Raw genomic sequence first — 26,356 nt, 5'->3', positions numbered from 1 at the left:
TCTGAGCAGGTAGGGGATGGAAAGAGAAAAGATGCTGGGCAGGACAAAATATGGGCAAAGAGCATGGGGCAGTATTGGGGTAGAAAAAGAGAGTAGAGATGCTGAACAGGGGAATGAAGAGAAAGGATGCAGGGCACTATGGAGAGGGGGCAAAGGAAGGGAGATGAAGGACTGGGCAGGGGGTGAGAGGAGAGCGAGAAGTGGATGATGAGCAGGGTAAGAGAAAGGGGGATACTGTACCAGAGCTGTCCTCAATAGGCAAGTATGTAAGGGAGGGGTGGGGGAAAGATTGGAAGTTCACCTAGGGTGCCCTGGTTGAAGATAAGATGCTGAGCTTGATGGGCCATTCATCTGACCCATCAATGGCACTTCTTATGCTCCTTGTCATGTTTACTATTTCATGAATATCTTATTGTGATCCACAATGATCAATTTTATTGGAATACTGGGAATAAGAACATAAGAACATAAGAAAATGCCATACTGGGTCAGACCAAGGGTCCATCAAGCCCAGCATCCTGTTTCCAACAGTGGCCAATCCAGGCCATAAGAACCTGGCAAGTACCCAAAAACTAAGTCCATTCCATGTAACCATTGCTAATGGCAGTGTATAAATAATCTCTGTAGCACATATTGAGAGGGGAACTCTCTTTTACTCCTTGCTTGTTCAGCTTGCAGCTTGTTGTCTGGAGGGGTCCTTATTGCCTTTTCTTCTGGATCTCAGATTATGCATAGAAAATACATTATGCATGCACTGTATTACATCTAAAGCCTCTCCCTTCCAGCCCAGATGAGACTTTCTGATAGCACAAGAGAACAAATATGACATTATTTCTCTCTTGCTCATGCCTAGGTCTGCCTCCTGATCCAAGTCAACTCAGACAGTATGATCCAATTCTAGTTTTACTGCATTGCATCTGTGGACTATGCAGTTCTAATTTCTCTGGGAAAAGCAGGACTGCATGTCCACAGATGAAATGAGACAAAAACCAGAACTGTTTCAGGCTGTCACCACAGGCCTGGTTCAGGGAGCAACCCTACTCATACCAGTGCCCAAGGGTAACAGCTGTGCTGCATGAATCTAGCAAGTAAGTGCAATTCAATTCGGAATCAAATATGAGTTTTATTTTGAATGCATCTTCAGGAAATGTGCAAGCTTCAAACACATTAGAGAAAATTTGTGGAAAAAACATAAATGCATATTTTAGAGAGAATGTCCTATATGGGCTACTGAAAAATTGTAAAAGGTTTGCATACTAATGGCAGATATTGTCCATTATGTGTAAAAAACATGATGGAAAAATACCTACCTTGTAGTAAACATGTAGTTCTGATATGTTTTCTTCTGTATTTGTTCATAGATAAAAAAAAAGTTTGTATTCTTAAATGAAACTGGAGATACTTGTCTTAGGTAAATGTACTCCTATGAATGCATTTTTGCACACCTTCAGCTCTAGTAGAACAAAGGTGGCTGAATTTGCATTTTTAAGACAAGTCTTAAGAGTTACAAAAATGAAACTCAGAAGACTGAAACCACCTGAAGTGTAGTGTGGCATACAGAATTCTGTTTTTGATTGACAATATTGCATATTACATAGACAGATAGAAATGACAGCAGACAAGGACCAAATGATCTATTCAGTCTGCCCAGCAAGCTTTTTGTAACTATCTGCCACACTGTGCAGGTTACCCCATGTTTATCAGTTTCCCAAACCGTAAAGGTCAGCACCCTCATAGGTTACTGTCTGAATCCAATTCCCTATTAACCCTTGCCAGTCAATTCCCTGTTACCCCTTGCCATTGAAGCAGAGAGCAATGATGGAGTTGTGCTAACAGTATGTAGGCTTATTGGTTAAGGGTAGTAACCCCCACGCTTATTTGTTTTCCAAGACCATAAAATTCAGGGTCCTTGTTGCTTGTTGTTTGAATCCCATTCCCCTTTTCCACTGCCGTTGAAACAGAGAGCATGGATGGAGTTGCATTAACAGTATGTAGGCTTATTGATTAAGGGTAGTAACCGCCACAACAGCAAGTTACCCTCATGCACTCTTTTCTTCATTTCCATCTAGTTTTTAGGGATCCACAGTGTTTATCCCAGGCCCTTGAATTCTTTCAATGCTTTCGTCTTCACCACTTCCTCCAGAAGGGAATTCTAGGCATCCACCAACCTCTCCATGAAGAAATATTTCCTGACTTTGGTTCTGAGTCGTTCTCTCTGAGGTTTCATTTCGTGACCCCTAGTTCTAATGATTTATTTCCAGTGGAAAAGGTTTGACAATTGTGCATCATTAAAACCTTTCAGGTATCTGAAAGTCTGTACCTTATCTCCCCTGCACCTCCTCTCTTCCAGGGTATACATATTCAGATCCTTCAGCCTCTCTTCATAGGTCTTCTGATACAGATCCTACACCATTTTGGTCACTCTTCTCCAGACTGCCTCCATCCTGTCTTTATCCCCCTTCAGATACAGACTCCAGAGCTGAACGCAGTACTCCAAATGAGGCCTCACCAAGGCCCTGTAAAAGGGCATTATCACTTCCTTTTTCTTATTGGTTATTCCTCTCTCTATGCAGCCCAGCATTCTCTGCACTTCTTGGTATTGAAACCCAGCTGCCAAATCTTCAACCATTCTTCCAGCTTTCTTAAATCACTTTTCATTCTTTCTTCTCCTTCAGGTGTGTCCACTCTATTGCAGATCTTAATATCATCCGCAAATAGGCAAATTTTACCTTCTATCCCTTTGCTATGTTACTTACAAAGATATTGAACAGAACCACTCCCAACACTAATCCCTGTGGCACTCCACTTAACATGGTTTTCTCTTCAGAGTAGGTTCCATTTGCCATTATACTCTGTCTCCTATCAGTCAACCTGTTTGTAATCCACACCATCACCTTGACGCTCACTCCCAAACTTCTCATTTTATTCACAAGCCTGTATCAAAAGCTTTGCTGAAATCCAAGCAGATCATATCTAGAGCTCTTCCTTGATCCAATTTCTAGTCACCCAATCAAAAAATCAATCAGATTTGTCTGACAGGACCTTCCTCTGGTGACTTTGTGCTGTCTCGGGTCTAGCAAGCCACCGGATTGTAGGTGGTTCACTATCCTTTCCTTCAGCAGAGTCTCCAAAAATGTTCCTACCACTGAGGTGAGGCTAACCAGCCTATAGTTTCTGGCCTCCTCTCTCCTACCATCCTTGAGAAGCAGGACCACCACTGCTCTTTTCCAGTCCCGCAGCACCATTCCCAATTCCAGGGATCTATTAAACAGATCCTTCAGTGGACCTGCCAGCACATCTCTGAGCTCTCTCAGTATCCTAGGGAATATGTTATCCGGCCCCATGGCCTTGTCCACTTTCAGTTTGCTTAACTCCTCCCATACATTCTCTTCTATAAAACAGAGTTTTGTTTACTCCATCCCCATCTATGTTCTTGTTAATCAGCAATGGGCCTTCTCTAGGGTCTTTAGTGAATATTTAAGTATTTTAAGATAAAGAAGAGGCCTGATTCATCAAGGTATTTTCCCATAGACACAGGATGGGGGATGAAACAAAGCATTAATGAATCAGGCCCTAAACTGTACAATACACAGCGACAGGACAAATTTGACTAATTCATGTAGTTGTAAAGTACATGTGCACTTTTAACGTGAGTACTTTGTAGCTCATTTGAAATTTACTACTGTAAAGTACATGCGTAAAAGGCCAAGACAGGGAAATAAGATGCATTCTTTTGAAAATCAAAATTTGCGCATACTGTTTTCTTCCTCTGGTCTAAACCCCCAGAAATGCCTCCTTGCAATCTGGCTAAAAGTACCCGCTCTGTGGAAGCCGGCACGTGGAAGCCGCACTGTGGAAGCCGGCACATACTCTTATCCAGGCTGTGGAGAGAAATTTTCAGACAGGCCAATTTACCCATGCAAATTATTACTTAAGCAGGCAAATGTGAAAATTGCCCTCTGGGGGCTGATATTCAAAAGCACTTACAGCTTTTGAAAATTGCCTTGGGGGAATGGGAGGAGGGTTATACAAATAAAGTACATGCAAAAGCGGTTTCATATGTACTTTTGCTCATACGTGAAAGAGGTGTTCTGGGGAGGGGGGCAGAGTTGGAGCGGGGAAACCATCTATGTACATACTTTAGATAAGTGCAATTATGCATGCAGATCGACACATTTAGACCTGCTCTCAAGCCTGTGCAAATGTGGGTGCGTATGTTACGCTGGGCTCTGCGTATGCCGCTAATTTTCAAAACGGACCTCAGTGTGTAAGCCCATTTTGAAGAGTGGGGCTGAAGTCTTCATGTACTTTCTACTCACAGACTTAAGCCCTACAAGGGCCCATATAAAATTACCCTCTGAAAGCATAAAATTATTTTCCAGGTTTAAGAAAAATCTGCCTGTACTTTTCCCCACAGACTGTACTATTCCTCAAAGGGAAAGCACACGTGAGCACTTTACTCAAGACTAAACTGCCAATAGAGATTTGCGCTTGCTTTTTCTGTGGGTAATTTTTCCCTGAAAAACAGTGAGTCTAGTTTTGAAAATGCAAAACTGCACGTATTGTTACCTCCCTCCCACCTAACCCCACCTCTAAGCCCATCTACTTTTCCAGCAGATAAAAATAGGCATGTTCCAAATGAATTGTATTCGATGGGGGGGGGGGAAAGGCTGATGTGCACGGAGCAGGAGAGAGACCTAGGGGTTATAGTGTCTAATGATATGAAGTCTGCGAAACAATGCGACAAGGCGATAGCAAAAGCCAGAAGAATGCTGGGCTGCATAGAGAGAGGAATATCAAGTAAGAAAAGGGAAGTGATTATCCCCTTGTACAGGTCCTTGGTGAGGCCTCACCTGGAGTACTGTGTTCAGTTCTGGAGACCGTATCTACAAAGAGAAAGAGACAAGATGGAAGCGGTACAGAGAAGGGCGACCAGAAAGGTGGAGGGTCTTCATCGGATGTCATACGAGGAGAGATTGAAGAATCTGAATATGTACACCCTGGAGGAAAGGAGGAGCAGGGCTGATATGATTCAGACCTTCAGATACTTGAAAAACTTTAACGATCCAAAGACAACGACAAACCTTTTCCGCCAGAAAAAAATCAGCAGAACCAGAGGTCACGAGCTGAGGCTCCAGGGAGGAAGACTAAGAACCAATGTCAGGAAGTATTTCTTCACGGAAAGGGTGGTGGATGCTTGGAATGCCCTTCCGGAGGAAGTGGTGAAGTCCAAAACTGTGAAGGACTTCAAAGGGGCGTGGGATAAACACTGTGGATCCATCAAGTCTAGAGGGCGTGAATAAAGTGGAGGCAGCAAAACACTGCACGGAGCGGCAGTAGCCACAGAGGCATTCAAACACTGCACGGAGCGGCAGTAGCCACAGAGGCATTCACGGAGCGGGATGCCAGTGGCCAGTAGTTATTATTCCACCTTCACGGAGCGGAAGGATGGAGGGCTGCTATCTTCAAAAAAATAAAAAAAACAAACAAAAAATAATAACAGGGGTGGGTAAGAGTATGGGGCAAGGGTGTGGCCTGCTTGTTACAGCAGTTGCTACCCCTAATTGAGCTGGATGTCACTTGAATACAGATACGGCGCTGCTCTCTAAATTGGTGGTGGGGTGGAGGGGAATTAGGGCTGGAGGGTACTGGAAGCCAATAGTAACAGGTGGGAGAGAGAAAAAGGGAAATAAAAATGGATAAAGTGCGTAGCTTGCTGGGCAGACTGGATGGGCCGTTTGGTCTTCTTCTGCCGTCATTTCTATGTTTCTATGTTGATCCTTGGTATACTTTTACCCATGTGTAAGGTGGTTATATACTCATGTAAATGATTTTTGAAAATTGCCCTTTCAGTGATTCAGTCATGGAAAGTCTGGTGTTGGATGAGTTGAATTTCAAAATATCAGTATTTGATCTCCTCACAAGCAGTTGTAACAGTTACCTCTCAGAGGAAAGGGATGACGAAGCTCTGGTTTTGTATTCTTAGCACAATGAACAATATCTGAAACCTTGTGATCTATACAAGGAAATCATGGATAAAACTCTAAGAACCAGGGATACATTTTCATTTATTAAATGGGTATTGCACCTACCTCACATGGCCTCTAAATTCCGGGATCACACTGGACATTTTCCAAACAATAGATAAAAAATCTCCATGCCAGAAATCCAGACAAAGTGGTAAAGGAGAAGAGTGCAAGAATTGTATTGCTAGAAAAATGTCACTGCCAAGTGATTATTTCATGCAATACATGGAGAGGCAGAAAATTGTCAAGTACCAAGAGAGCAATCATTTACCAGGAGAATTTGACAGATACAGGAAGAAATAATCCCACTTGTGTTAGAAGTCGCTGGTCTGATTAAAAAGAACTTCCAAGTGCACCCTGTATGTACTGCATCTTATGAGCACTAGAAGGCAGCTCTTTGACATAATTCAGGTAGTGAGATGAGCACTAGCAGTAAATTTGAGAGATGATATTAAACTCTCAGCATACCCTGACTTAAGAGTGAGCTTCATTCTTGTTGTGATATATGGAAGAGCAAAACCAACCCATATGGAATCCAAAACAATCTGCTGCATGCAGCTAGCTTCAGCCTGAAAAATTCTAGGTTAATGCATATCTGTATCATATTGAAAGGAGAAATATAGATGTGGGGAACCCTTAAAAAAATACTGTAACTCAACCATGACAATATTTAAGATTAGCAACAACAGCAGTGTCTTCCCAATGTCATTTAAAATTCTGCTTTCTTTTTTGGGGGAAAGGTATCTTTTTTACCTGGGCTTCTTGCTTCCTTAATTTATTGATTGGTTTTCAAAATGTTAATGTACTACAATCAAAATACATTTTACCAGCTGTAATTGTTGAGTTTATAATAGATGATATATTATTTGTGAACTTTTTACCTGTTGTTTTAAAAATGTCTAACTATGAGGCCTAGTGTGCTTGCTGTTAGTACAAAGGCCTTAGTGGGTATGCACTAAAATTAGCAGGTACCCACTTATAAATTAGGCTGCTTGATATGCAAATGATGCTTTAGTGGCTGCATGCAGAATAACGTGGCATGCTTCCCTTCATGTGCTATTTTGCACATACCTGCTAAGGCCCTAAATGCTCACACCTGTCTTCAGCTCCAGCACAGCATCCCTTCTTCTTTTTTCCGCCTCCAACCCACCCTGCAACCTCCTCTGCTCAGCAGCATCTATTCCCCTTTTTGTCCCCTCCTACCTAGCAGCATCCATCTTCCTCTCTCTCTCCCATCCCTGCCCATTAGTAGCGCTCTGCGTCCGTGTCCTCTGCCCATCAGTACCCTCTCTTTCACACACCTAGTGGTATCCCCTTTTCTATACCCACACTGCCCAGCATCTCCCTCTTTCCCCCACCCCCTGCCCAGCATCTCCCCCCTCTCACACCTAGTGGTATCCCCTTTTCTTCCCCCACTCAGTGCTCTTCCTCTTTCTCTCTCCTGTCCACCATCGTCCTCTCACTCTCTCTCTCTCCCCCGCTATCCTTTGCCCAACTTCCTCTTTTCTCTCTCCCTGCTTGCTTACTCAGAAGCATCCTTTACCTTCTCCCCCCTGTCTTTGCTGGCATAGGCTCTGGCACAACATTTCTCTCTCTCTTCTCCCCAGTCTCTCTCCTGCTACCCCCTGCCCAGCATCCCACTATCTCTCTCACTCTTCTTCCCACTCTTTGCCCAACAGCATCTATCCCCCTCTTGCTTGCTTCTCTCCTATTGGCATTGGCTTTGAGCTCTGGCACAGGCTGTGCTCTTTCTTTCTCCTTTGCATACCTGGGAACTTTTAACTTGTAGTCACCCTGAGGTTGTTGTTGATTAGCAGGAGGAAACGAAAGGAATAATGCAAGTCTTACTATCATTGAAACATAAAAACCTGATGGCCCTTCTAGTCTGTCAAACCACACCAGCTATTCAGCTCTGCACTACTTACCACTTTCTCAAAGATCGCCTGTGCTTGTCTCGTGCTTTCCTGAATTCAGATACGGTTCTGTTCTCCACCACAATCACTGGGAGGCTTTCCATTCATCCACCAGCCTCTCTGTAAAGAAAGATTACTCCTGAGTCTAACCTTTTTCACACTATCTCTGCTACTACCAGTACCACCTTTTCCCTCTCCCAGGATGACCCCAGCACTTTCTTTGCTCTCACCACCTGAAAGTCCCAGCTCACAGACTTGTGCACCCTTTTTCTCCTCTCAGCTGAGCCCCAAGTCAGAGCAACAATTTCTCCTCACATGCTGCCTGCAATGTGTGTTCCAGGTTTATCCCTCCCTACCTGTAGGTGTGCTAAAGGGGCAGTGGTTGGAGCAGTAAACAAAGAGGCCCTGAACTTTTCACTATTTCCCTGGAGAGTTGGCAATTGACGTCTCCAGGGGGGGAATTTGAAGATTTCCCAGGTATGATCCTTTGGCAGTGGTGGCTCTAGGCTCTGCACCCCTCCGCCCTACTTCAGCAGTGAACTTCTCCACAAATCTGACTCACTCTCACCCTCCATCTTTCTTCAGTCTCCTTTGCATATATTGCACACTGCCAGCTTGGCCATTGCTTACTCTCTCTGTCACTAGTGTACACTCGGGCTCTCTGCAGGTCTTAGCCACATTGACCCATGTGGTGCCTGTATTTCTGCACTTTCTGGCAATTAAAGGTATCATGCAGCTTAAATATCCTGACAGCTACGTAGAGCTGTGAAAGACTAATAAGAAAGACTGATAAGATAGGTGACCATGGGCAGACTGGATGGGCCATTTTGGTCTTTATCTGCCATCATTTACTATTTAACTATGTTACTATATGATGACACTCTCTTACGCATTACACCTGGAGCAGATTCCCAGTTCTCTGCACTCTTATACCAGTATTGCATTGATGAGTGAAAAGTAGTTTAACCTAATTTCTGCAAAATTTATGGGCTGTAGTAATTGCTGAATATCTAGAGGTGTTCATCCTATAGTGTTATTTCGCATGCTAATTCTGCAAAATTTCTGAGCTGCATTATATTGCTGAATATCTGGAGGTGTTCATTCTGTAGTGTTATTTTGAATGCTGCAGATTGTATTTTCAGACTGCCTCGGGTATATTTGGTTTTGTTCTAAGGAGTTATCCTGTGCATATATTTTTGTTTCCTCCAACTCCCAGTTTCAAAATTAACAGAATAGAGGCCTTCTTGCACGAAAAGATGCAATCCTGAAACTCCTGATGTGTTTGACAGATCTTTCACCGTCTCAGTTGTTGATATATGTAGAGTTGGCTAGGCTTTATTGTAAGTTAAACAGCAGGAACATTCTAGCAATGAAAGATTCAAGAGGTGTTAGTGGCTCTTGTGATTGATAGGTGGGTCCATTCTCCAGAGGTCCAAAGTTATGAAAGAGGAACTCTGGGAAAAAGTACATGCACAAATAGGTACAAACCTATGCAGGTATATTTTATGATTCAGTTTCCCCTTTGAAAATTGATTTAAAGTCTACAGGTAAAAAATACCCGCAGATTTTACACTTCAATGCACAATCTTAAAATTACCTCTCAAATTCCCAAGATTTTTAGTCAAAGGTGCAAAAATGAGAAGTCCTTCATTTCTTAAAATAAATGTATTTATGCAGTAATCCATCCTATGCACAACAGTTTCAACAAGGAACATAGATATTCTTCCCTGAGATTCCAAAAGTGTCTGAGATGTCACCTTAATCTAATGCTGTAAAGGAAAGAGATCCAAGAGGAAAAGTTCAAGCCTAACATGGTCCATGTTTTAACAGGTAACATAAGAAACATAAGAAATTGCCATGCTGGGTCAGACCAAGGGTCCATCAAGCCCAGCATCCTGTTTCAAACAGAGGCCAAAACCAGACCACAAGAACCTGGCAATTACCCAAACACTAAGAAGATCCCATGCTACTGATGCAATTAATAGCAGTGGCTATTCCCTAAGAAAAATTGATTAATAGCCATTAATGGACTTCTCCTCCAAGAACTTATCCAAACCTTTTTTGAACCCAGCTACACTAACTGCACTAACCACATCCTCTGGCAACAAATTCCAGAGCTTTATTGTACGTTGAGTGAAAAAGAATTTTCTCCGATTAGTCTTAAATGTGCTACTTGCTAACTTCATGGAATGCCCCCTAGTCCTTCTATTATTCGAAAGTGGAAATAACCAGTCACATCTACTCGTTCAAGACCTCTCATGATCTTAAAGACCTCTATCATATCCCACCTCAGCCATCTCTTCTCCAAGCTGAACAGCCCTAATCTCTTCAGCCTATCCTCATAGGGAAGCTGTTCCATTCCCTTTATCATTTTGGTTGCCCTTCTCTGTACCTTCTCCATCGCAACTATATCTTTTTTGAGATGTGGCGACCAGAATTGTACACAGTATTCAAGGTGTGGTCTCACCAAGGAGCGATATAGAGGCATTATGACATTTTCCGTTCTATTAACCATTCCCTTCCTAATAATTCCTAACATTCTATTTGCTTTTTTGACTGCTGCAGCACACTGAGCTGATGATTTTAAAGTATTATCCACTATGATGCCTAGATCTTTTTCCTGGGTGGTAGCTCCTAATATGGAACCTAACATCGTGTAACTACAGCAACGGTTATTTTTCCCTATATGCAACACCTTGCACTTGTCCACATTAAATTTCGTCTGCCATTTGGATGCCCAATCTTCAAGTCTTGCAAGGTCCTCTTGCAATGTATCACAGTCTGCTTGTGATTTAACTACTCTGAATAATTTTGTATCATCTGCAAATTTGATAACCTCACTCGTCGTATTCCTTTCCAGATCATTTATATATATATTGAAAAGCATCGGTCCAAGTACAGATCCCTGAGGCACTCCACTGTTTATACTTTTCCACTGAGAAAATTGACCATTTAATCCTACTCTCTGTTTTCTGTCTTTTAACCAGCTTGTAATCCACGAAAGGACATCGCCTCCTATCCCATGACTTTTTAGTTTTCGTAGAAGCCTCTCATGTGGGACTTTGTCAAACGCCTTCTGAAAATCCAAATACACTACATCTACCGGTTCACCTTTATCCACATGTTTATTAACCCCTTCAAAAAAATGAAGCAGATTTGTTAGGCAAGACTTCCCTTGGGTAAATCCATGTTGACTATGTTCCATTAAATCATGTCTTTCTGTATGCTTTACAATTTTGTTCTTGAGAATAGTTTCCACTATTTTTCCCGGCACTGAAGTCAGGCTCACTGGTCTATAGTTACCCCAATCGCCCCTGGAGCCTTTTTTAAATATTGGGGTTACATTGGCCACCCTCCAGTCTTCAGTTACAATGGATGATTTTAATGATAGGTTACACATTTTAACTAATAGATCAGAAATTTCATTTTTGAGTTCCTTCAGAACCCTAGTTTCCCTTAAAGGACTGAAGCAGCATCAACAATTTCATTCCATCTTTCCATACATTTTTCTCATTGCATATGTGGCCCTTGCTTTCTAGTGTACTAGAATGTGGTTTATGTTTTGAAATAGAGAATATTCCAGCAGTGGAGGGTTCATTAAAGGTTCAGATATGTCTTGAAGTATATTCTATCTTTTAACATTGAGAACTTTCTGGCAAAGGAAGTTTAGAGGACGTTCAAGGACAGTATAGGTAATTTACTGGAATGGCATGGTGGATCTTCCCTGAGTAGGGGATGGAACAATTTGGGAATATAAAATATGTCTCATACAAGGCACATAGGGAGTCTTAGAGAGTCTTGGGAAAGTTTGCTGAAGGAGTTTTGTTGAAGAATTTAGAAGTTGAAACACTTATGTAGCTGTGTTGGGAGACAGGGAGGAACAGCAAGGGGCTGTGACCTGATCTTGATTTCCAGTTCTCAAAATTAGTGGAAAAAAGTAATCTTCTATTGAGAAGACAGGAGGGAACCATCATCATCTATCCACCAAAAGGAAGTGGGCAAATTGGTCTTGGGCTGTTCCTGGGAATGTGAGTACTTGGATGAATTTCTGGAGTGAAAAGACTTAGATTGTGTAAGAACTGTTGATTGTGGAAATGAGTAGGAAGATTTTTGGAGAACAGAAACGTTTTTTCTCTTGACTGTGGAATTGTTGGACCATTTTTTTAATTTGAGTTTTATATCAAACTTTAATATTTTTTGCTGTGGACTTTGCTTGTATTGGCTGTTTTAGCACCAACTACTATGGTGGAATCTATGCTATTTTTGTTGAGGTCTTGCAGGAGAGCCTACTCCCAATTCACAGGATCAAGATACTTTATTCCCCTACCCAGGGTGAGTGATCCAAAGCTCCCTGGGTGTGGGAAGGTGACTCCCAGCCAAAAGGGGATAGGGATTACACATATACATACAGACACTAAAATTGGACCACCACCACAGGAAGATTTAAACTAAAACCACCAATCAGCATCCGAAATCAATGTGGCATCATCTAATACAAAAGGTGTAAGTGTGAAGAGTAAGCAGACATCCATTATATCATGGGGGCATCACACTCAAGTGTCCATTATATGGCTTTAAAGTTGTCACGTGCTTTTCTCCATGCCATCTCTGTTATATGTCGCAGCTCAGCGGTTTTATCATTTACTCCCTGTCCCACTGATGCATGAAAATGCCGTTCACATGTATTATTTGTAAATTCCTTCACAATACTGAGCTCCCCTCATAGAGGTTCAGAGTTGGGTGATGAAATATTAGGGCAGTAAGGTAAAAATAGTGAATGCTGAATGCATAGCACATTTCTAAGGCCCTTCTGGACTATCAGTAGACCTTAAAGATATTCATAATTGGCCTGGTACTTGTTAATATGAACAAGATAGCACAGGTTACCTGCCAATGGCTGTTTATTCTCCATGGTGCCACATAAAGTTGTATAACAGTTAATAAAAGATTCCCTCAAGCTTTTTATCTAGTTCCTACTGGTTTCTGGATCCTTTAAGGAAGCAAGCTGTTTTAATGCAAAACTTCAGCGTGGCTCTCTATTGTTTCCTGTGGCAGGACATTGTTTCAGTTCACTTCCCATATTAGCTCCATGTGGACAGCTGAGGTGCCTCTTTCCCAGGTTTCAGAATTGCTAAATTAGAACAAATTGTTGCTATTTACAAACACAGAAACTGAATTAGGAAAGCTGACATTGTTTGTGCAGGAAGCTATCACTTATTGTTTTAGAAGTGTAATTCATTTCCGCAAATTAGTTGAGTGATTTTTAATAGGGAGTGAACAAAGGAGGACAAACTCATAATTTGTGTGATTTGACCTAATCTGCTCACAGTCATCTTAATAAGGACATAATGCTGCTTCCAGAATACACAGGACAATTTTCAAAGCCCCTCGGGTAAAGCAGGCCTGTCTGAAAAGTGCCCTGCTTTCTCTGGGCATACGTTTAGACATTCCCAGGGGTACTGGGGTCAGGGGAGTCCTTTTAAAAGACTTTTGCCATTTTCCCCTTCTCCCAGCCCCCTGGAGGGCCCTTACAGACTTGTTTCTAGTAAAGAAGAGGAAGTTCTGCAGAGTTGTAAAAGTAAAACCTATGCTTTCCTTAATTAGAAATTGTCTTTATTTTTATTTATGCAAATTTGGAATACAGCACGAAGAATTTTCAGTGTCTGTAGTGTGTAGGTGCCCCCCCTGAATCAGCCAGTGATCACTGGGCAGTATAGCCCAATACAACAGAGAAGAAGGAGGACATCCACACAAACTTCATTCTCCTATATTTCAAACATACCAAAATGGGGAGGTACCTTAAGGCGGTGCTGGCAGAGTGGGCTGAACTAAAAGGAGCTATAGATAAAGCAGGGTGAGTAAATAAAAAAAAGTAAGATGGCTGTATAAACAGAGGCAGAATGGCACGCCAAATATACAAGGGTACCTGTTAAAATGAAAGAGGCAGAGAAAGAAGGGAGGGAAGCAAAGGCATGGACAGAAGAAAATACAGCTAAAGAGGGAAAACAATGTGATAAGGCTTTTCAGCTGAGTTTGGGGGCAGGATGGAGTGAAAAGGAGGGATTATAAGACTGACAGGAGAAATGAAAGACGGTGTGAAGGGTGACACATTCTTTTGATCTGTATTCACTGAAGATAGGATTGGAGGACAGCCACGGGCACATGTGGCAGCGGGGTAGATACTGCACCATTTACAGCAGAAAAGACTTGTGTGGAACTAGCCAAAAAGGAAAGCTGGCAAAGCAATGGGAGCGGATGCTACACATCCTAGGATGTTAAGGAAGCTCAAGGAAGTTCTGGTGGGTTCGCTGCAGGATCCTTTCAGTAGATCTTTAGATACAAGAGTGATCCTGTGGGACTGGAGAAGGATGGATGTTGCCCCTTTTCATAAAAATGGTAACAGGGTGGAGGGTGGAAAGTGGTTAAGTCTTACCTTAATGTAAAAGAAAGCATAGAGAAGTATCTGGAATCCGGTAGGTTGAGGAGGAAGCTCGTGTATCAATTACTTTGATCGGATGACTAGAGAATTAGGTCAAGAGTGCACACCAGTGGTCTGCATTGTTTCCAAATGATGTCAAAATGCAGCAAAGCACTGTTTCATTACGTGCCATTAGAAAACAAAATGAAAAGAAAAACCTGATGAAGTTTGTTGGGTCTTTCATTTCAGTAAGTTTTTGTAATGCAGCTTCTCCCACCTCGGCCTGAAAACGCTGCCCCCAGAGCTGCTAAATAAAATAATTAACCGCCTCCGGCCCCATGGGGTCATGATAGTAAAATGGTGCTGTCAAGTCCTGAGGCTGGCATCATTTTCTTGTACAGCCATGTTTTGTACAACCATACGACAAAATGATACCAGCCTCAGGACTTGACAGCACCATTTTACAATCAGGACCTGGTGGGGCAGGAGCAACTGTGGATTGTGCCCCATTTTGACTACTGGAGCCCCATGGCTGGGGTATCTGCATTAGGGATATAGGGGATGGTTAGGGTGGGTTAATTGTTTTATTTTGGTGGTGCTGCGGGGGGGGGGGGGGGTGTTGGTGGGTAAAAGGGGAGTTTGACACCTTCCTTTCCTTTTTTTTCTCCCCCCTCTGATGCTTATTTCAGTTCAAATAAACAAAAATAACTAAAAGAAATATAAAACAAAAAGAAATAAAATAAAGTCAAAATGAAAAAAATCAAAATGCAATGTATTTGCATGCACACCCCTAGTGTTCACTGAATGTGGTTTACTTTGATTTCAGCAAAGCTTTTGATACTACCCTGCATAGGAGGATCATAGATAAAATCAGCAGCCTGCGTGTGCACTCACAGGTCGATACAGTAAAGTGTGCTCCGTCGGAGCGCACTGTCAGCCTGCTCTGGACGCGTGTTTTCCCTTACCCCTTATTCAGTAAGGGGAGGAAAACACGCGGCCCACCCGCGGCACCTAATAGTGCCCTCAACAGTATGTGCGCAGGATCCAGTAAGTAAAATGTGCAGCCAAGCCGCACATTTTACTCTAAGAAATTAGCACCGACCCAAAGGTCGGCGCTAATTTCTTCCGGCGCCAGGAAAGTCCACAGAAAAGCAGTAAAAACTGCTTTTCTGTGCACCCTCCGACTTAATATCATAGCGATATTAAGTCGGAGGTCCCCAAAAGTAAAAAAAAGTAAAAAAAAAAAAAAAAATTTGAATTCGGCCCGCGGCTGTCGGGCCGAAAACCGGACGCTCAATTTTGCCGGCGTCCGGTTTCCGAGCCCGTGGCTGTCAGCGGGCTCGAGAACCGACGCCGGCAAAATTGAGCGTCGGCTGTCAAACCCGCTGACAGCCGCCGCTCCAGGCCAAAAGGAGGCGCTAGGGACGCGCTAGTGTCCCTAGCGCCTCCTTTCCCTCGTTTGCACCGCGTCGCCTAATTTGCATGCTGGAGCATACTGGATAGCTCGCACCGGCAAAGGGCCGGTGCGTGCACCGGGAGAGCGGGCGTTCGTCCGCTCTCCCGCGGTTTTACAGTATCGGGCTGTAAGTTAGAAAATGGTTGAGTGTTAGACACAGTAGATGGTTGTAAACAGAATTCACTGAGAGGAAAGAAAGCTGATAAGTGGAGTGTCCCAAGGGTCATTCCTGGGGCTAGTGCTGTTCAGGATCTTTGTGAGTGGCATTAAATGGGAATAAAGGGGAATGTTTTGCTTTTCTGAAGGAGACACTAAAGCCTACAACAGAGTAGAAACTCCTAAGCAAGTAGATAGAATGAGAAGTGATCTAAGAAAACTTGAGAAATGGTTAAGTATTTGGCAGTTAAGACTGACTGCAAAAAAAGTGCAGAGTTATGCATTTGGGATGCAGTAATCCGAGGGAACGGGACCCAGTAGGAGAACAGAAACTGATGAGCACTGAGCAGGAGAGAGACATCAGAGTGATTGTGTCTAAGGCGCTAGCCAGAGGCAGAGAGACATTTGAGTGCTAACCTGACCTAGAATACTGAGGTCCTGTGGGAGAGTCATTGGACTGATGAGATCTGAAGACATAGGAAGGCATATAAACAGCAAGATGGTGTTTATTGGAAAGACAGAAACTTTGGAAAAACAAAGCCTGTCAGGCTTCTGGCCTTAAGAAACTGTAACGTCCATTCTGGCTTATAACTGCAGTCTGGCAGCCCCTGAGTAGCATGGCTTTACAACAGCGTACTGTTTCAGTATTCAGGATTCAAAACCAGAGGGGAAAATCCCCTAGCATTAACCTAAGAAGAACCCTAGGCTGTTTAAACATAAGCAAGGTGCTGGACTTTCTACTTTACAAACAGCCAGGCCCAGCGCTTTAACAGAAGGAAACATGTTTACATAAAATCAAATTTCTGTCTACGTGAGAGAACCCAGGCAGGACTGAAACATTCGGGATGTAAACCCCTCCCAAAATTTCATTTCGGTTTGGTTTTTTTTGTTTTGGGGAATTTTTTTTTTTTTTAAATTTCATTTTGTTTAATGTTTATTTCAGTTCAGTTTGCTGAACCTTTAAGTGTACTTTTTTTTAATGTATTTTTTCTTGGTTGTGTTATCTGTGTGCTAAATAGTGGTATTTATTTTAGCACCGGGTATCGCTCTTTGTTCTGGTTGAAGAGAGCTATTTGATGCAATAAATATTCTTTTTCTTTCCTGTGTTACAATATCTCCAACCAGGAGTATTGGGAGGTTATTTGAATCCACTTGAAGGTGTCTTCAGCACAGGAAATAAGGAAGGGTACAGCCCGGAAAGGGGCAAGAATTTCCTTGTGTAACAAAGCATGTGGAAGGGGTACAGAGAAATTTCTCAGAAGCAATAAAGCCTCTTTTGTACCCACAGCTTATCTGATTTTTCCACACTTCTGAGGCTCTATAGGCCTCAAGGATCAATGCAGTCTGTGAATAGAATATTACTTGAAAGACCTTCACCAAAACTAGTGCATTTATATATCAGCAGAGGCAGAGCCTTCTCTGCTGCTGGCCCACAAATTTGGAACGATTTACCAGCTGCACTATAATCCACCTCTTTTATAAGGGACTTTAAGAGAGCCCTTAAAACTCTCTCGTTTCCTCTCATGTATGATACACCAGCATGAGGAGAAGTAGAGACACACGGAGTTTGACAGTCCAGCAGTTATCTTTACAACCTTAAGGCCCTTTAATCTCAATGGACTTACTTAGGACTAACTTAGCCTGAATGCTAACTATATTTTTATTTATTGTGTCTGTAATAACTTGTAATTTGTGCTGAATGCAATAGAAATGTGGAATACACATTCCTTTAAAATAAACAGAAAATTAAACAAGTGATGCAAATAAGAACACAAGGAGTTGATTTTGTGATTGGTAAGGAGGCTGAAGCAAATGAACATATTTGGTATTCAATTCTGGAGCAGAGGCTTGCAAGAAGCTAAACAAGGCAAAAATGAGCGATGATTATTATTTTTTTTCTTGGTTTTGTAATTTTCTTTTTTCTTTTTTTTTTTTCATTTTGTTTCATCTGCTTAAACAAAACAAAGAAACAAACAAAAAGGCCCCCAAAAAAAAAAAAATGTCAGGTTCCCCCTACTCTCTTCCCTTTTGCTGCCGCCTTACAGTCTCCTGGACTCACCCCTCAACCACTTACCCCCATCTGTGGATCTAAAGGGCGGGAGTGATCCCCAGTTGCTTCTGCCCATCCAGATCTCCATCTTAAAATGGCACCGGGGGGCTCTGAGGCTGGCCACATTTTGTTGTATGTATTTATTTCTGTACCTTCCCGTCTCTGTACAATAAAATGGTGCCAACCTTATGGCTGGCTGGTACTGTTTTGTGATGGAGACTCAGCGGGCCAGGAGCAAATGGGGCTTGTTCCTGCCCCTTAGACCCATGGATAGAGTGAGTAGTTGATGGACTAAAGGGAGGGGGGGGGGGCATAATATTTTACAAAGAACAAGAGCTAGGACCTTCTCTTATGTGGCTACTAAATTGTGGAATTCTCTTCCTGATCAACTTACCTACATAACATAAGAACTTGCCATACTGGGTCAGACCAAGGGTCCATCAAGCCCAGCATCCTGTTTCCAGCAGTGGCCAATCCAAGTCACATGCACCTGGCAAGCACATGACAGATCTAAATGCGTGCTCACAAGCAGCTCGCTCTTTATCAGTTCTACAGAACACCTACTGCCTTTCTCATTACACTTGTTTTGCCTGTGGGAAATATGCATTCAACATTTCCAGCTGATGCAGGGATGATCCTTACAAATGAGAACGAAGATTAAATGTTAGAAAGCTAATCAGAGGCTTGAAATTAGTGATGAGCAATGCTTTTTCAGTTTCCGGTCCTCAGTTATTTATAATTTGTCAAGAATTGCTCTGAGCACTCATCACATAGGAGATCCATATCCCGAGGAAACCTGCTGACAAGATTAAGCCTGTCAACCATATTTTCTATATCTGAATAAATGATCTGTCCAGTAGTCTGAAGTGACAGCTGCTGAAGAGAAAAAAAAGTCAATTTTCTTTTGGAAATTTGAACCATTTTTCCAGGTATGCAATTACACGGTTTAGAAATGCTTGCAAATCTTTCCTGGCTGTTGCACCACTGGATGAAGAAAGGCCTCCTTTTTGCATATGTAAAATATCCATAGAATGCATCCTCCTTTCTTTGGGTCAGCTTATTTCGTAGGGATTGCATTGTTGAATATATTTCAGTAGAAATTCTATTATTTCTTTCAAGTTTTATAATTGCCTGCTTAAAAATAAACAGAACATTGTTGCAGAAAAGGAGGTACGCTTTGTCAAGGTCTTGTGTGTCATCATTTTGTGCTCTGTGGAGGCAATTTTAAAAAGGTACAGGTGTAAATGTAACATTATCATAGCAATTTTAAAAAGCCATTTATGTGCGTAAAGTGCACCTACACATGAATATCCCATGGACAATTCAATAGCATCTATTGTAACAATTTTCAAAAGCCCACTAACATGGTTAATGTGCATTCATACATGTAAAATCCAATTTTAAGCCTGTGAATGCTCTTTTAAATCAGGCCCTAAGTGCATCATCAAGAAATTTCTGAAGTTTCTTGATCTGCTTTGGACAACAAGCAGTGCTGATGAAATAAGACTTGATGGCTGTCCAGTTCTGCAGTATTCTAGTGATGTGAAGTTGTGAACTATCTTGTCAATAATCTTACTTTCCTGTGCTGCAATTATCAATCCATCATCTTCAGGTTTAAGCTCATCTCTTCTTAATCATTCCTGAGTCAGGTTTTGATCCATGTGGAGTTTCTGAAACAACTCTCTGTATTTCCTGGTTGGTTGGTCAGATTCGTTACAGTTTTTTTTCTTTTGTTTTGCATATTCTGTTGCTTTTTTCCCTTCACGTGCTGATAGATTCTCACTCATTCCTTCCATTCGATAAAACAATCGCTTGAGCTTAAAGAGAGTGACTGATTTGGGGCATTTACTTTCATACATCAGCACTTTCTGAGTATTAGGATGTGTTGATGCTGTTAGGTATACTCTAAGGGGTTGATTTTAAAAAATGCATGCAGGCATCCATGTGTGTGTGGTTCCCGGCGCACGCACATGGACGCAGCTATTTTATAACATGTGTGTGTCAGTGCATGCATGTTATAAAATACGATTCCTGCGTGCACATGAACGCTGGATTTTAACGTCCGTGCATGCATGTCTGAGCAGGTGGCCTCCCCCGCGTGCAGCGGGCGGGGGGGGGGATTTTAAAAACATATGCGCGGCAACGCAATAGGGTCTTCCCCAGTTCCCTATCCCCCTAACTACCCTTCCTACCTTTTCTCCTCTTCTCCCTGACCCCTAACCCCTACCTAGCTAGACTAACTTTTTTTTGTTTTAATACTTACTGCTCCTTTGGGTGTGGGTTAGCAAATTGATCTCTTGACCTCCTAAACTACTCAGTAAAGTTGTTGAACCAATAATAAATAAAGATTAGGGGACTACAAAAATCAGCTCCTTCTCCTTCAACCTCCAAACAAAAATCCACACTGAATCTAGGGTTCGCCAGCTAATGTGCAGTCAGGGATCTCCTGTGGGGGTGCTGTGGCCAAATGGCATATTTTCTACCCTACGCTGCTTAGTCTTAACCAATAGGCCAAAATCTCTCATGGAGATCCCAGTGGGGCTGAACATCTGTAAACTAATTAGGAGTTTACTGTGTTCATGTGTCCACTCTGGGCATTTCATGTTGGTTTACTAAAACGTTTATCAGGAGCAGTTCTATTATGAGGTAAGGTGGGGCGGCCTCCTCGGGTGGCAAAATTCTGAGGGCAGCAAAAAGTGCCCTGCCAAACACCCCGGAGGCAGCTGCCTTACCTTGCCGCAAACAAATGATTATTGACGGGCCTGTGGAACCGTGGCAGACCCCATCCCACCACAGCCCGAAGAGAGGAGGCCCGGTAGGATTGTGGTGGACCCCATTCCACTGCGGCCCAACAGAGGAGGCCTGGCATGGTTGTGGCGGACCTGTGGTGGGAAGGGGAGGCCCTGAAAGTATGTGTATGCATGCGTGTGTACGAGACAGTTTGAATGCATGTATGAGTGTTAGGGTGTGTGAGGGAGAGAGATCCTGTATATAGGAGAGGGAATGTGTAGTATGTGTGTGTGAGAGGTTAAAGTTTGTGTGGCCCCCTTCCCCCATTCACAACTATCTTAGAGTGACTGGAAATCAAAAGATCCCAGGTATAGACGACTGGAATTTTTTATTCTAATTAGATTTAATTGTTGGGTGTTGTTTTGAAATATTTTATTGGCTATTGAGATCTTTTAAAAATGATTTTTGAGTTTAATTATTGAATGATGCTCTGTTTGTCAGCTGTTTAGAAATATTTATTCTGTCTATTAGTATACTTTTACTATTATGATTGCATCTTTCTTGATTTTATTATTGTTTTATGAGGAATGATGATGTTTCTGTTTTTCCATTATTCCACTGCATACAGAGTCTGGCTTCTTGCGGTTTCCAGTTCAGTTTGTGTTTTCAGATTTCTGTTTATACTTTATTCTGTATTTGGTGTCAGTCTATCTGTATTCTGTATGGTGTAATCAAGGTGATGTATTCTGCTGGCATGTAGTTTCTGTGTAAGGATCTGTAGCAGCTTGGCTTTTCCTGATAGGAGGTATATTGATGCTTTAGAGCCTTGTGTAATATGTGAAGTGTTGCCTTTTCATGGGTAGAGTTTTTTGAGTGGTGGCATTTAATGCTGTTTTGGTATGGGAGGTTTACTATATTGTAATTGTAATTAAGTTTCCTCATGGCTTTCTGAGGGCCAAGCAAGCATCAAATGAACTTTACAATAGGTCTAATACCTAATGGGTTCCAAGTGTCTTTTTTGCAGAGTTTTCTGGTTGGCATCACAACAGTGCATGTAAAAATAATATTCATGTTGTTAGATATTTTTACCTCAGAAAACTATGAATGTTCTTTTTTTATGTGAAATCTCTTATTATAAATGCACAGTTTTTAATTGTGTGTGGTGAGGACTGGGAAGGTGGGAGAGCACGGCTGTAAAGTTGGCCTAATGTGCCTAATACCCTTCCAGTGACCTGGAGAGAGTGTGCCACACACTGACCCCGCCCACACCCATTCATCCATCTCCCACTTTTCCAGGGGGCAATGCTGGGGAAACATGGGAGGCAGGTGGAAGGGGTCTTGGGAGTGTGGCAGGGTTGCCAGCTTCCTGGAAATATTATCACTGACCCTCTATCTGCCACTCCTTTGGGAACTTTGACCCCTGCTTTCCCCCTTCTGCAGCATTTCAAATACCAAAAGGGTCCAGGCTCCAAGTAGATCGCACCTTTTGACCCTCTCAATATTTTGACCTGTGCTGGGGGGGCGGGGGGCGGGCGGGGGGAGAGCACCATCTTATCCATTGCCTTAGGAATCAGATTGCCTTGAGCCGCACCTAAGGGTTAAGATGTGGTATCAAAGAGTAAATGTCATAGTTTTGCAGAAAAATCATGCTGTGCTTTTCTTTTTCTCAAAGGGTGGTCTAAAAAAAGAAAGGAAAAAAGGTCTGCATGTTGTAGCTTTACCATATTGTTCCATGTCAGTAGGTAGAGGTTGAGCCAGTCCTGTTTTCCATTCCATTCTTAGAATCAGAAACTACAAGTCCCTGCATGCACTGAGTAAACCCAGCACTGGTTCAGCATCCCTTGTTGACTTGGAACAATCTGGTAACCCTAAGTGTGGCAGCTCTTACAGTGATTGCTATGGATGATGTGCAAGTTAAAAAAATAAAGAAAAATAGGCAGATCTGTGGGGGTTTAAGGGTCGGGGCTAACTGGGGGGAGTGAAGGCTATTAAACTAGGGAGGACCCATCTCTTAATTGGGTGAACTGGGCACAGACTGGTAAAACTGGGAATGACGTTGGCATGCACCCCTTTTAAAAATCCCCTGATTTACATGGTAGAAGCAGCATTAGCATGCTCATATGCACGCCCACTTAAAAGTTGACAAGCATGTGCATGCGGCCAGATTAATTTATAACTTGCGCCAATGCTCCCTCCAAGGAGTGACTATGTATGCGCAAATTATTTTTTTTTCGAGTGAGCAATGAATTTTTTTAAACCAACAATGTTTGAGTGACAGTGTTAGCGTTTCATTGAAACAAAGAAAAATAAGCTTGTGAGCGACCATGCAAAACCTGTGAGTGACGCTCCAGAATGGATGAGCGATTACTCACATGCTCAGCTTAGACAGAACTATGATTTGCATGCACGTATGTTATGAAATGCCTGTGTCCATGGGTACGAGCTGCCGTATGCGTGCAGATGTGCGCTCGCTTGCCAGTTTGAAAGTTACCGTCCCTAGTAACTGTGTTTAACTGGGCAGCATGGGCTGGGGGATTTTCTCTCCGTGGCCTAGGAGCAGATTGAAAATGAATGTGGGGCTGAGGATCTCCTTTCCAGGTACTGGGTACAGAAAGAACAGTCAGTGTCAGTAAGGGGATCCCCTTCCCAGGTGCTGGGAGCAGAGAACGAGTGCAGGGCCAGGGATCCTTTGCCCCAGGACCCGGCAGCAGACAGATAGGGGGAATTCAGGGCTGGGAATCTCTTCTGTGGGTATTGGGAGCAGAGAGAACAGTCAATCGAGGCCAAAGTATCCCTCCCCCTCCCCCTCTGCCAGTGCCGTTCAACCCTTTTGGTGAATGGCAGAAGAGATCAGTCAGAGAAGGCTAGAGGATTCATCCCGTTGGCTCCAGGAGTCAAAAGTCGTAGTAACTGCAGCAGTTTTTTGTGTTACCTAAAACTAAAATGTATGATATACTGATTGTTATATTACTTTTGCTTTGTCTATTATTAAGCAGCTGTGTTCTTTCTGCATTGCCATAATAAAGATATGTTTAAAAAAATCATAGAAACATAGTAATTGACAGCAGATAAAGACCCAAATGGTTCATCCAGTCTGCCCTGCAAGTTGCCTGGATAGTAACAGCCATTCCATGCAGCATACCCTTGTGCCTTCTATTAAGGGTAGTAACTGAGGGGCAGAGGATCCCCCTCCCTAAGGACTTGATAATAAAGAGGAGTCATCTTTGACCCTGCAATCCTCTCCCTGGAAACAGAGAAATTGGCATTGATCAAAATGAAAAAAAAAAAAAATTCCATGCCTTTTCATGAGTTTTCATTTATATATATATTTAATATTCAAATATATATTTTACTGTGTAAGAATATTGTGATTTAATAGATATATATTGAATCAGAGCGCTAACTCAATTGGATAAATAGCTGAAATTATTAATTATTAGGCTGAATTAAAAATGCTAGCCAAGTGTGAGGCTATGGATCCCACTAACCAATTGGTCATATGTGGCATAAAAACATAAGATATGCCTTACTGGGTCAAACCAAAGGTCCATCAAGTCCATCAAGTCCAGCATCCTGTGTCCAACAGTGGCCAATCCAAGTCACAGGTACCTGGCAAGTATCCAAACATTAAATAGATCCCTTATTGATTAATAGCAAATTATGGACTTCTCCTTAATGAACTTATCCCAACCTTTTATAAAACTCATTTACACTAACTGTCATAACCACATCCTCTGGCAATGAATTCCAGAACTTAGCTAGGCATTGAGTGAAAAATAATTTTCTCTGATTTGTTTTAAATGAGCTGCTTCCTAACTTCATGGAGTGCCCCCCCACTCCTTCTATTATCAGAAAGCTTAAATAACCAATTTACATTAACTTGTTCAAATCCTTTCAAGATTTTGTAGACCTCTATCATATCCTCCCTCAGTCATCTCTTCTCCAAACTGAACAGCCTTATCTTCCTTAGCCTTTCCTCATACAGCAGCTATTCCATTCCCTTTATTATTTTGGTCACCCTTCTCTGCACTTTCTCCAGTGCAGCTATATCTTTTTTCAGATGCAGTGACCAGAATTGCACACAGTATTCAAGGTGGGGGTCTTATCAGAGGCATTATGACATCCTCAGTTTTATTTTTCATTCCCTTCCTAATAATTCCTAACAATCTGTTTGCTTTTTGATCACCTCAGCACGCTGAGCTGACAATTTCAATGTATTATCCGCTATGACGCCTAGATCTCTTTCCTGGGTGGTAACTACTAAGAGGAACCTGACATCGTGTAACTACAGCAAGGGTTATTTTTCCCACTTGTCCACATTAAATTTCATCTGTCATTTGGAAGCCCAGTCTTCCAGTCTCACAAAGTTCTCCTGCAATTTATCACAATCTGCTTGAGATTTAACTACTCTGCATAATTTTGTATCATCCGCAAAATTGATAACCTCACTCATCATATTCCTTTCCAGATCATTTATAAATATATTAAAAAGCACCAGTCCAAGTACAGATCCCTGAGGCACTCCACTGTTTACCTTTTCCCACTGTGAAAACAGATATTTAATCCCACTCTCTGTTTTAACCAACTTGCAATCCACAAAAGGACATCGTCTCCTATTCCATGACTTTCTAGTTTTCTTAGAAGCCTCTCATGTGGGACTTTGTCGAACGCCTTCTGAAAATCCAAATACACTACATCTACCGGTTCACATTTCTCCACATGTTTATTCACCCCTTCAAAAAAATGTAGGAGATTTGTGAGGCAAGACTTCCCTTGGGTAAATCCATGTTGGCTGTGTCCCATCAAACCATGTCTATCCAAACGTTTTGTGATTTTATTCTTTATAACAGTTTCCATGATTTTTCCCAGCACTGAAGTCAGGCTTACTGGTCTATAGTTTCCCGGATCACCCCTGGAGCACTTCTTAAATATTAGGGTCACATTGGCCACCTTCCAGTCTTCAGATACAATGGATGATTTTAATGATAGGTTACAAATTAATTGTAATAGGTCTGAAATTTTATTTTTTAGTTCTTTCAGAACCCAGGGATGTGTATACCATCTAGTCCAAGTGATTTACTACTCTTAAATTTGTCAATCTGGCCTACTACATCTTCCAGGTTCACCATGATTTGGTTCAGTTCATCTGAATCATCACCCTTGAAAACTGTCTCCGGAACAGGTATCTCCCCAACATCCTCCTCAGTAAACACCGAAGCAAAGAATTCATTTACGGGTAGATTTTGAAATGTGCGTGCACTCGTCCATGTGCATGTGCTTCCTGGTGCACACACATGGACGTACCGATTTTATAACATGTGCGTGCCAGCGCGCACATGTTATAAAATCATTCGGCCGTGTGCACATGCACGCTGGATTTTGTAATCTATGTGTGCATGTGCACGCAGTGCATGCCAGGAGGGGGAGTACAGTTCTGCAAAATTCACGAGGCGATGCATCCCGCCCTTCCCCAGTCCGCTCCAATTAAGGAACGGACTGGGAGGGAACTTCCCTAACCCTTACCCTAACCTCCCTTCCTCTTCCCCTCTCCTCCCTGCCCCATCCCTATCCTATCTACCCCAGATTTTTTTGTTTTTTACCTTTTGC

General features: G+C 42.3%; 1 protein-coding gene across 2 annotated transcripts in view; it reads left to right on the top strand.

The window, feature by feature from the left end:
• Positions 1-26,356, top strand: part of FLT1 (fms related tyrosine kinase 1) — a 379,855-nt gene that overhangs the window by 55,390 nt on the left and 298,109 nt on the right. The gene's annotated exons all lie outside the window — the stretch shown is intronic.

This window comes from Rhinatrema bivittatum, chromosome 5 (assembly GCF_901001135.1).
Source record: "Rhinatrema bivittatum chromosome 5, aRhiBiv1.1, whole genome shotgun sequence".
NCBI classification, from domain to species: Eukaryota; Metazoa; Chordata; class Amphibia; order Gymnophiona; family Rhinatrematidae; genus Rhinatrema; species Rhinatrema bivittatum.
This window is presented reverse-complemented; position numbering and strand designations above follow the sequence as displayed.